The sequence below is a fragment of the Cimex lectularius genome, unplaced genomic scaffold (assembly GCF_000648675.2).
Source record: "Cimex lectularius strain Harlan isolate CLEC.00 unplaced genomic scaffold, Clec_2.1 scaffold236, whole genome shotgun sequence".
In the NCBI taxonomy this organism is placed as follows: Eukaryota; Metazoa; Arthropoda; class Insecta; order Hemiptera; family Cimicidae; genus Cimex; species Cimex lectularius.
In genome coordinates, this window is record NW_019392957.1 from 414,345 (window position 1) to 427,646 (window position 13,302).

The 13,302-nt window shown below is 33.6% G+C and overlaps 1 protein-coding gene across 3 annotated transcripts in view; it reads left to right on the forward strand.

Annotated features, from left to right (window-relative positions):
• Nucleotides 1-13,302, forward strand: part of LOC106666424 (protein vestigial) — a 120,448-nt gene that overhangs the window by 76,498 nt on the left and 30,648 nt on the right. The window lies entirely within an intron of this gene.

Consider the following 13,302-nt stretch of genomic DNA (forward strand, 5'->3'; position numbering starts at 1 on the left):
TAGTACCAGATTTTACCATAGACATGGTTATGGTTCAATTTTATAGATAAACCTTTTAAGGAAGAAATGTTTTCAATAGTTTTCCCTTCAATATATAAGAACTTCTTCAGTGACTAAATAACAAAAGTGGTATAGATTATATACTTGATCAAATCCAACCTGTATATAATTCGTGTATAATTTGTGCCACTTTTGTTATTTAGTCTCTGAAGATGTGCTATGTTAGACCGAGACGTCTTACGTAATAAATGCCTATTGTAGAAAAGACAATTTATTTCCTACCCACCATCTTAATTTATTTTATTGACTTATATTGTTGAACATGTATTCCAGTTTATCAATAATCATAACAGTATTGAATGTAGTGTGTTCGGGGTTCGTCGAGATTGATTATAACAGGTCATAATGCACATTGTTATTATAAGCGTGGGCGTACGCGACGTAGATGGAGCAAAAACATATTTTGTGGTGCTTTCACCGGAATCTAAATGTTTTGGCATTAAACACTCTAATTACGCCCTCCGTCATCGGTTGTCCTACAAAGACATTCTTTGTCGGGGTTCCCCCCGGGCCGACATCTGTCTTGTGACGGGCCACCGTTTGTAACCGAGCGCCGGCATTCCAGGAATCCCTTCTGCACCCGCCATCCCCAAAAGAGCACACCTACACCGTTTCAGAGATAATCGGAGTGGTGGGCGGAAAAGGGGGGAAACAATTAAAATCCCAGGCGATTGTGCTTTTTTCTCTTTTCTCTACCCTAGAAGGAAGAAACGGGAGAATAGGTTGGGGTCTAGCAAAGGAAATCGAAAGTTAAAAAAATATGTATATATTTTAATACATAAATATACATATATTTAAATTAATGTAATTTTAAATAGCATAAAAACCCCAGTCAGTACAACCAATATTTTTACTTTTTACTTTCCATGCCACGCTATAACACAAACACATGACATAGCTATTCACAAGTATTGATATTTGAACATTGAAGACAAGTAGTAAAATTTTCGATATTTTACTACAAATTGTCGCTTTTTGGAAGCATAGATATTTTCACATGAATGTTGTGAGTCATTGTAAGTTTGTCATTTATGAAAAAAAATCGGTCTGTTATGCCAAAATGTCGCAAATCTGAAGATTCGATATGGAGAATCGATAAGCATAATATCCACTAATCATCCACATATAACCACAAAATACAGATTTCTATGAGTCGATCTTTAATCACAAGATATAGATGTCAAAGAGTCCATATTTTGTTACAATACAATACATAAATTTCTAACAGTCAATATGTTACCAAAGTTAATAAACGTCAGAATCTGTATTTTATCGCCAGATACCGATGTTTAACATAGATATTGTTAATACAGGACATTATCAACTAAGAATCGGTATTTTCCTCTGTAGACGTAATAAGTGTTGATATTTCATTCCAAGGCATAGAGGTCTAAGCATAGATATTTTATGGTAGAACATAAATGTCTAAGAGTCCTTAGAGTCGATATTTATCATTAGACATACATATTTTCAAACATCAAAATTTTATTACGAAACATAGACATGTCTAAAATTCGATATATATCACAAGATTTACATAGAAGTTTTTGCATCCAAATTTTATCGCAAGACATAGACGTTTGAAAGTCGATATTTAATTTCATGACATTCGACTTCTAAATGACCAATGCTTACATGTTTCATTACATGACATAGCCTTAGTGTCGATACTTTATAACGAGACAAATATATCCAAGAGCCAATATTTTATCACAAGACGTAGACATCTAAGAGTCGATATTTAATTTCGTGACATTCGACTTCAAAAGGTCGACTCTTTATCATGAGTCATAGTTTTCTAAGAGTCGATATTTTCTCACAAGACATAGATGTCTTAAAATCGATATTTCTTTTATAGAAAATTGTCGTTTAAAAGTTGTTATTCTATCACAGAACACAGATGTATTAGAAACGTTATTTTATCATAGGCCATGGATGACTAAAAGCCATTATTGTAACACAATACATATAATTTAAAAGAGATACTTCTTTCATAGGAAATTATCGTTTAAAAATTGTTATTTTATCACAGCACATTATCTAAGAATCAGTATTTTCTCACAAGTCATAGACGTCTAAGTGTTGATATTTTATTCCAAAGCATAGATGTCTAAGCATAGATGTTTTATCCAGGAACATATATGTCTAAGAGGCAATATTTTCCCGTAAGACGTCATAGCATTGGCATTTTATTACAGGACAATATCGTCCGAGAATCGATATTTTATCAAAAGTCATGGACGTCTAAGTGTTGATATCTCATCCCAAGGGATGTCTTATGTCTAAGCATAGATATCTTATTATATAAGAGCCCTAAGAATCGATATTTTTCTCTAGCCATACATATTTTCAAGCATCAAAATTTTGTCACAATACATTGACTGTCTAAAATTCCACATATTATCTCAAGACATACATGTCCTTGCATCAAAATTGTATACAAGTCATAAGTTTAAGATTCGATATTTAATTCGTGACATAGACTGCTAAATGACGAATCTTTATCACGAGACATAGTTTTCTAAGAGTCGATATTTTGCCACAAAGACATAGACGTCATAGTATTGACATTTTATTATAGGACAGTATCGTCTAAGAATCGACATCTCATCCAGGGAGGTCTTATGTCTAAGCATAGATATTTTATCGTAGAACAGAAATGAATGAGAGTCCTAAGACACGATTTTTTCTCTATACATACATATTTTCAAGCATCAAAATTTTGTCACAATACACAGACTGTCTAAAATTCCACATATTATCGCAAGACATACATGTCCTTGCATCAAAATTTTATACAAGTCATAAGATTAAGAGTCGATAGTTAATTCCTGACATAGACTGCTAAATGACGAATCTTTATCACGACACATAGTTTTCTAAGAGTCGATATTTTCCCACAAAGACATAGTCATCATAGTATTGGCATTTTATTGTAGGGTAGTATCGTCTAAGAATAATATCTCATCCAGGGATGTCTATGTCTAAGCATAGATATTTTATCGTAGAACAAAAATGAACGAGAGTCCTAAGAATCGATTTTTTCAAGCATCAAAATTTTGTCACAATACATTGACTGTCTAAAATTCCACATATTATCTCAAGACATACATGTCCTTGCATCAAAATTGTATACAAGTCATAAGTTTAAGATTCGATATTTAATTCGTGACATAGAATGCTAAATGACGAATCTTTATCACGAGACATAGTTTTGTAAGAGTCGATATTTTCCCACAAAGACATAGGACGTCATAGAATTGGCATTTTATTATAGACAGTATCGTCTAAGAATCGATATCTCATCCAGGGAGGTCTTATGTCTAAGCATAGATATTTTATCGTAGAACAGAAATGAACGAGTCCTAAGAATCGATTTTTTCTCTATAGATACATATTTTCAAGCATCAAACTTTTGTCACAATACATAGACATATCTAAAATTCATTATATTACCAGAAGACGTAGATGTCTTTGCATCAAAATTTCAAACAAGACATAGACATCGACGTCGATATTTAATTTCAAGACATTCGACTTCTAAAAGAAGAATCTTTTTCACGAGACATAGTTTTCTAAGAGACGATATTTTCTTGCAAGACATAGATTTCTTAAAGCCGATATTTCTTTCGAAGGAAATTATCTTTTAAAAGTTAATTTATCACAGAACATACATGTTTTAGAACCGTTATTTTATCACAGGTCATGGATATCTAAGAGCCGATATTTTAACACAAAACATGTTAAAATAGATATTTCTTTGATACGAAAATATCGTTGGAAAATTGTTATTTTATCCCAGGATGAAATGTTGATATTTAATCCCAAGACATAGATATTTAAAATTCCATATTTATCACTAGGCTTTAATGACTTTATTAATATGTAACACAGATCATAGATGGATAGTTGTTATTTTGTCCCAATACATCGATGTGTTAAAGTAGCATCTTATGACAAAATATCGTTGTTTTCTCAATAGAATGATATTTAACCAAAAAATACGTGTTGAAAGAATAATGTTTGCAAATATCCAATACCTACGTTTAAATTCTCTTGTGTGTTAGCATATAACGATTTTCGTCCATAATTATTTGTCATATGTAACCCTAAGACATTCGGTAGGATAGTCATCGATTACTAATATTACAAGTTTTCCATGTTTAAGTAAACCTATTGTATCGACGTTTAACCATGGTTTCGCGTTTCTTCGGGGTGTCCAATTGGGTATGAAATAAGTGTAAACGGAAGGATCAAATGGTCGATAATGTATTTGAGAATTTGGAATGCATAGCACCGGACGCACAAGACGTGCGTAATAAAGACAAAAAGGGACTGGCCGTGAAATTCCAAAAATTCGTCCCACCTGATTCACCGTCGATATCTCGAATCTGGTACCACCCGACGCCGGCAAACTCGTCAAAATTTACATTTTTCCCCAGTGGGGGGGAACAATAACAAATCTCTCCAATGTGATTTAATTGGATTGTTCAAATTGTTCGGCATTGTTGAACAACTGTTTGATCTCGATTGAAAGGTTCTACGGGCTTTATAATTTTTTTTATTGTTAAAATGGTAATTAATAATAAAATAATCTTGGCGATCTTGATTGTAAACAGGTTTGTTCGCCTTATTTTACTGAAATTGGGTTCCTTTCAGTATGGAAGCTCTTATTAAAATGGGACACAATTCTGTGAAATAAAATAACCGGTTTCAATTAGGAGCCAAGATTTTATGACTTTTGTGTACTCCACCGCCTTTTATTACTAACTTTCCTTCTTTTTTCTTTTTTTTTTTTTTAATATGAACAAGAGTAATCTTCAATTATTTTACAAGAAAACGCGAATATAAATCGAAGATAGTGGAGAAAACGATTTAAATGCTTACAGTTTCGGCATATCCTTTTTAAACAAAAACCAAAATGACAACTTTTGAACTAATCCAACATGTGTGACAAGTTTCTGACCTTTTTAAATGTTAGCTAAGTTGAAGTCAATAATTTGAGAACTTTGGAAATAACGGTTTCGCTTTTCTCGAGTGAAAGCAACGCTGTCGGATAAATTTTATTCAGTTCGAGAAAGCAACAAGTCTGACAGCAATGATCAGTATGATCAATCTTTCATTTCATCGATTCTCAGACAATTCACTTTACTCCTGTCTAAATGGTATCAAAGGAAAACTATCAATGCTAGGTTATTTTTTTATTAATAGATTCCAACTTGATTTATCATTTCTTCGTCCTAGGACCTAGAAAATAGAAAGTAGCTAATTTCAAATTCCACCTGCTACTTGCGGTGGGGCCTGAAGGGGTTGGTTGTCGCCTTGGCAGGTATGCGCATCCCCAGATCCCAATCTGTCCTCGATCAATTATCGTCCACCGGTTCCCACGGGATCGCCTTTTATTGTTTTACCCCTAAGAGACGTGTACGCTTGTTTTATTGCCGATTACACTTATTTATTCTGCCGGATCGCGGGAAAACGGTTTCGACGAGACACGGGTCACTGTAGGTAGATCTGGCCTACGAATGAATCAAGTCCTACACAAGTGATTACAATATATTCATGGATGAATAGAAATCTATAACGAAATCTTTATGACGTGTCTGCAATACATATTAATTAATTCAATAAACAACATTTTTAATAAGTAGTTGTTAGTTTTAGATAAGTAGTTGAAAAGGATGGTTCTCCTCACAAACTGGTTCTGCAATGATCACGATTTCGAGTTATAAGCGCTCATCAGCTACATTAAACCTTGCAGATAATATTCACGTTTGAGAATGAGAGATTAGAGCTCGAAATCCGGATCAATGCAAAACCTGTTTGTGAGTAGAACCATCCTTTTTCAACTACTTATTGAAATGGTATAACTCACGCCATCATAAATATTTTTTATTTACATTTTTAAGTCCTGCCGACACAAATGTCTAAGAATCAATATTTCATCATAAAACATAATGTCTTAGCATCGACATTTTATTACAGGACATTAATATCTAAGGGTCAATATTTTACGACAAGACATAGATGTCCTAGAATCTTTATATTATCACAAGACTGTTTTCTAAGCATCATTGTTTTATCGCAAGACAGATTTCAAAGAGTCATTGTTTCATTACAAGACGTAGTTGGGTAAGAATTGATATTCGATCATAACGGATAGATTTCTTAGAATCTAAATATCATCACAAGACAGTTTTGTAAGTCTTGTTTTACCACAAGACAGATTTCTAAGAGTCATTGTTCTATCACAAGACGTGGTTGGGTAAGAATTGATATTCGATCACAAAGCATAGATGTCTTAGAATCTAAATATTATAACAAGAAAGTTTTCTAAGAGTCATTGTTTTATTGCAAGACAGATTTCAAAGAGTCATTGTTTTATTACAAGACGTAGTTGGGTAAGAATTGATATTCGATCATAAAGGATAGATTTCTTAGAATCTAAATATCATCACAAGACAATTTTGTAAGAGTCATTGTTTTACCACAAGACAAATTTCTAAGAGTCATTGTTCTATCACAAGACGTGGTTGGGTAAGAATTGATATTCAATCACAAAGCATAGATGTCTTAGAATCTAAATACTATAACAAGACAGTTTTCTAAGAGTCATTGTTTTATTACAAGATAGTTTTCTAAGAGTCATTGTTTTATTGCAAGACAGTTTTTTAAAGGTGGCCATTCACGATCACTCCAAATGGAACCGCGCCAAGCTGTACAGCTCCATTTGGAGTGCCTGAAATTTGAGGGGGCATTCACGACCTCTCCACAGGCAGTCGCTCAGAACGTCAACCAGTGAATTATCTTCTCAAAATGGATGACGATCTCTTGTGCAACTCTTCTGTTTATTTACATTTTAAAAGCAAAAAATCGAAGAGGAAATGGTGTAAGAAGTGGCTCCTGAACAGAAGCCGTAATACCCACATCAATCAAAGATCTTTCCCTTCAACCCGCTGATTGAAGGAACTATTTAAGGATGGATGAAACGTCTTATTTATTCATTATATTTAGTGTTCTATTGACCAAATTACTTCTTTCAATTATTTAATCTTTTTTGTAAGGTTTTGGTTGAAATGAAAAAGCTAGCGCCACGAGCGGGATCTGATCCATGGCCTTCGGCTAAATACGCCGCTGCTCTACCACTTGAACCATCGGGACTTCGATCCTCTCCGACACCAAAAAATGGCAAAAAGAAAGAAAATTCGAAAGGTTGTAGGTTGAGATGGGGAGTTGGTGCCCGAGTGGATCGAACTATCGACCTCACCTCTCGAATTTTCTCTCCTTTTTGCCATTTTTCAAAGTTGTGTAATCTATTTGATTCTCGGCGACAAATGAAATGGCCACGGAGCCATTTTACTTCATTTTAACTTATTAAATCCATTACAGTTCGTGGTCCGATTGACCAATTATTTTTTTTCAATTAATTAATCTTTATGTAAGGTATTGGTTGAGATAAAAAAGTCAGTTCAGGATAGCTCAAGTGGTTAGCGCAGCGGCGTATTTAGCCGAATGTCGTGGATTCGAATCCCCTCGTGACACCATTTTTTTCATTTCAACCAAAACCTTACAAAAAAAAGATTAACGGCTTTATTATATTTACTCCAGCTTGTTACCCTCTTGATTAGAAAACAAAAGACAGTCATGAGAGAAATCATCACTACATGGCAACCACATTACGATTTCTCGCTACAGGGATGAACTACAAAGAACTTAAGTTCTCTACTACGATTTCTGATCATTGTTAGGGGTTATCAATACTGCATCTCTCATTGCATTTGTATCCTTTGTTTTGAAAACGTCGACCAACTGGTTGAGGATCGAATTTCTTTTATTTCTATCGTGATAATATAATCATTGTCCACCACTTTCATAAACATGGTAAACTTTCATACAATTCAATCACCTCAACAATAAAATCTCGATAGGATGTCATTACCAATAAAGAATAAACGTTTTTGACTTTTTGAGAATGTACGACGGAGATGTTTGTTCAGTGACAGAAAGACGGAGACTACGCAAAAAAACGAGTGTATTCCCATTCACGAACGCGCCATGCCGTCGTCGCGCCGTAGATATTTGGAGTGGCGCGACGGAGTTTGGACCGGTCGAATATTCGGCACAGCCGGGCACGCTAGTTCAGTTTTGCCATTGACGTGGTTTTTGGAACGGCGTCGCTCCGTTTGGACTGCTAGGCGCGATCGTGAATGGCCACTTTAAGAGTCCTTGTTTTATTACTAGACGTAGTTGGGTAAGAATTGATATTCAATGACAAAGGATAGATTTCTTAGAATCTATATATCATCACAAGACAGTTTTGTAAGAGTCATTGTTTTACCACAAGACAGATTTCTAAGAGTCATTGTTCTATCACAAGACGAGGATGGGTAAGAATTGATATTCGATCACAAAGCATAGATGTCTTAGAATCTATATATTATCACAAGACAGTTTTATAACAATCATTGTTTTATCACAAAACAGTTTTCAAAGAGTCACGGTTTTATCACAACAGGCCTCTAAGAGTCATTGTTTTAATACAAGACGTAGTTGGGTAAGAATCGATATTCAATTTCAGGGCAGTCTTTATCGCAAGAAATAGTTTGCTAAAAATCATTGTTTTAACTCAACGGTCGGGTATGATTTGATATTTTATCAAAAGGCATAGATTTATTAAAATCTATATTTTATCACAAGAGACAGTGTTTTATGACAAGACATAGATGTCTTGGACTCCATATTTCATCACAAGTCATAGATGTCTTGGAATCGATATTTTATCAAAAGACAGGTGTGTAAGCATTGGTATTGCGACATGGATTTTACATTGACATTTTATCTTAGAACATTTACATTAAAGAGTCGATATTTTATGAGAAGGCATGTATGCTAAGCCTTGATACATTAATACACGAAATAGGGAATAATGGAGGGGATACATCAATACGATAGTTGAAAACGATAATACTACTCCCCTACAAACTAAACATTGATGCCTAAGAGTAAATATTTTATTATGTACAATGTCCTATGTAGATGTTGGTAAATTTACAAATCTGTAATTATTGAGCCTCAAAATTAAACAAAAACAGTAAAAAATTATAGGTTAACTGTAAGATTGAAACGGGATGGATAATAGTTTAAATTAAAATAAAATAAAATTTAAAATAAATTTAAATGGTCCTAGTCAGTCATATTTTGAAAGAACCTTAAATAAACTAAACGATAATATTGACTTAGGAAAACACTGAGGAACATATACCTAGTAGAATCAAGTTACTCTTAGTTTTTATATTGGCTAAACGTTACAAACAGATATTTGTATCAGATATTTTTTTTAAATTATAAAGTTAGGGAAGAAAGAATGTTTTTTGTTATACTAAGAAGTATTTTCAATGGAAATGGAGTTGTGAGAGGTCATGAGACGTACTAATTAAGGGAAGGTCCTTTGAAAGGTCGGTAAAGGACTCCATCTCATAATTCTTGCCCTTATCTTTCAAACATCTGCCTTCGGTTTACCCCGGGCCTCGGGCTTATATCATCCGGACAGTTTTATCTCCTCGGATATCTGTTATCATTTATTCACCTCCTCTCTTTTATAATTGGGGAGGGAATTTTTATTTTATATAAATTTTCAGATGCGGTGGTCGATATTCACTTCACACGATCGCTTTCACTTCCCAATTAGATTTGTTCGTCTGCGACCGTGTACGTGAAAGAAGGAAAATGTCGGGCGTCGTAAAAATTCCCTGTTTTTTTTTCTTCTTGCCTTCTACTGTCGGAACATCAGATCCAAAGACATAAGGATGAAATAAGGAAGAATCCACCAACAAAGGAGCCGCCTTTTATACCAATTACACCTTCCTTACGCACCACTTGACCATTAATTAAAACCAATGTGGAAAGCTGTGTCTTATTCCCTCGTTCACAAATGGCAGATTTTATTTCAATTTATATAAATAAATCATTCTGATAAACTTTCTCTATATAACTAAAATAAAAATGGCCCCTTCAAAATCAAAAGTATGTGAAAAGTTTAACATCGATGTATAGGGTCAAAGTTTAAAGCTTCAAATTTGTACGTAGTAATTTAGAATTTCGATCATTTCGGTTGATGTTTTTAGTATCAATGTGATTTTTTTAATCGACGTTTTTAACATGATGATCCACGACAGAGAACAATACCATCAAAACAGTGATGTTTCATACAATTCGTTTGTACTGATTACTATCTGATCATTCAGGCCCACACCTAGCTTTGAAAACGGTTAGGTTGATTTCTTTAGTTTTTCGATGACATATCGAGATAAAACGGATAAAGGCACACGTTCACGGTGGAAAGCTGGCAGATGTATTGGCCAAGGATACTGCTTGGGACAAAAAATCTACGGGTGCACTATTACAACGTATCTCAATTATTAATCGTGACAGAAGGAAATTGGTTACTTTTTGAGATAAACTTTGGCTTAATAGTAGCACACTAACCTATCACCAATCATTTTATTTTTAATTTTTAATTTTAAACCCATCTAGTAAGTCGGTTTTCCAAATATCGAAGTCGAGCGCTCGATTTTTCAAATGTGGAACGAAAAGGACACTCGTAACAACTACTGAAACCATCGATATTGAAAAATCAATCAAATATCAATGTTACAAATCGATTTTTCTAATATTGAACGTACAGTTGAATTTGAAAAAACAATCGATACATCGAGTGAATCATTGGTGTTAAAAATATAAAAGCATTGTTAAAAAGTCGGTGTTTTTATTCGACATTTGGTAAGATGTCTACACTAATATCGATTGTTTAAATATCGAGGTTTTAGTTTGTCATTATAAATATTAAATCCATTACAGTTCGTGGTCCGATTGACCAATTAACTTTTTTCAATCAATTAATATTTATGAAAGGTATTGGTTGAGATAAAGAAGTCAGTGTCATGAGAGGGATTCGAACCCACGACCTTCGGCTAAACACGCCGCTGCTCTACCACTTGAGCTATCCTGAACTGACTTTTTTATCTCAACCAATACCTTACATAAAGATTAATTAATTGAAAAAAAAATTGGTCAATCGGACCACGAACTGTAATGCATTTAATAAGTTAAAATGAAGTATATCTTCACTAAGCTCTCCGTGGCCATTTCATTTGTCGCCGAGAATCAAATAGATTACACAACATTTGAAAAATGGCAAAAAGGAGAGAAAATTCGAGAGGTGAGGTTGAGATGGGAGTTAGTGTCCGAGCGGATGGAAGTCACGATAGCTCAAGTGGTAGAGCAGCGGCGTATTTAGCCGAACGTCGTGGGTTCGAATCCCGCTCGTGACACTGACTTTTTTATCTCAACCAATACCTTTCGTAAATATTAATTAATTGATTATAATTATTGCTTTTATTAAATGATTAAACATCGATGATCTAGCTCGATGTTACGAGTCAACCTTATTCGTCCCATAATTTAAACAAATCGACTTTTTGACTTTTTAACACCCTTCAATAAAAAATAGACGTTTTTGTTCGATATTTGGCAAATCGAATATTTTATAGCGATTGTTTAAATATCGATATTTTAGTGTGTTATTATGAATATCGATGCTTTTGTTAAATCATTATATATCGATGATTTAGCTTGATGTTACGAGTCGAACTTTTTGTCCAATTATAAAAAAATCGACGTTTCTAACATCGAGGAATTAAAAATAGATACTTTTGTTCAATCGTATCGACTATTTTATAGCGATTGTTTAATTATCGATATTTAGTTTGTTATTATGAATATCGATATGTTTGTTAACTCATTATAGAAAAATGATTTAATTTGATGTTACGACTTTTTCGTCTCTTAATAATCCAAATCGACGTTATTAACATCATCGAATTAAAAAATAGAAGTTTACGTTCGATATTCGTCAAAACGACTATTTAATATCAATTGTTTAAATATCGATATTTTAGTTTGTTATTATAAATATCTATGCTTTTGTTAACTCATTATACATCGATGATTTAGCTGGATGTTACGCATCGATGCTTTCGTCCAATTATAAAAAATCGACGTTTCTAACATCGTCGAATTAAATATAGATATTTTTGTTCAATATTTGGCAAATCGACTATTTTATAGCGATTGTTTAAATATCGACATTTTAGTTTATTTTCAATATAGTTGCTTTTGTTAAATCATTATACATCGATGAATTAGCTGAATGTTACGAGTCGACCTTTTCGTCCAATAATAAAAAATCGATGTTTTTGACACCGTTCAATTAAAAATCGAGGTTTATGTTCGATATTTAATCGACTATTAATATCGATTGTTTAAACATCGATGTTTTAGTTTGTTATTATGAATATCGATGCATTTGTTAAATTAGTATACATCGATGATTGTTCTTTTTGTTCGATGTTTGAGAAATCGATATTCATAGACCAATATTTTCGTTCCATATTGAAAAATCGAATTTTCGATATCGATGGGTTAAGTTTTGACGTTTTAGCCCTTTATTATCAATATCTAGGTTATTGTTCGAATTTTAAACATCGGGAATCCGGCCTAAATGACCCATAGTGGTTGAAGGCCATTTAATAATAATAAAAATAAAATTAAAATTTAAAAAATCGGGAATTCTGCTAGATGTAAAGAGTCATTTGTTAGATGATTTTTTGATTTTTGATGATTAAGTTGATTTTTCGTTCGGTATTTGTAAAATCGAACTTTTTAATTTTAATCATTTTGTTCGATTAGGTAAACTGTCTATCATCATCAATTTATGTATGTATTTGTCATTAATCGTTATGGAAGCATCACAAAGAATTTGTCCTTGGTGATTTCGGCAAATCTAAGTGCAAGAGTATATACATAATTCCGGCGTGTTTGCCTATTGAGCCATTGTTCATCATCATCTTCGATTATCAGGTTCTTATTTTATTTCGCTTGTAGAGGGAATGTCAGCGATCATCGAAGCAGCATCTGCCTTTTTATCCCTGGCGATCTATACACGTTGTCAGTGTGTTTGCCTGTTTTGATGTTTACGTTTTCGTACGAGATACCCTTTCCTTTATATATTAGACGACGATGCGAGGCAGATGAAAAAGGGCGATCTCTGCAGTGTTGTCATAGGGCGATAAAACGCGTTATGAATTCTCGAAAGTCTTCCGAGAGCGGCAAGGATGAATCCATCCGAATTCCTTATTGGGCGACCGCCAAAGGAACGGGCAAAAAGAAGGAAAAAGACCAATC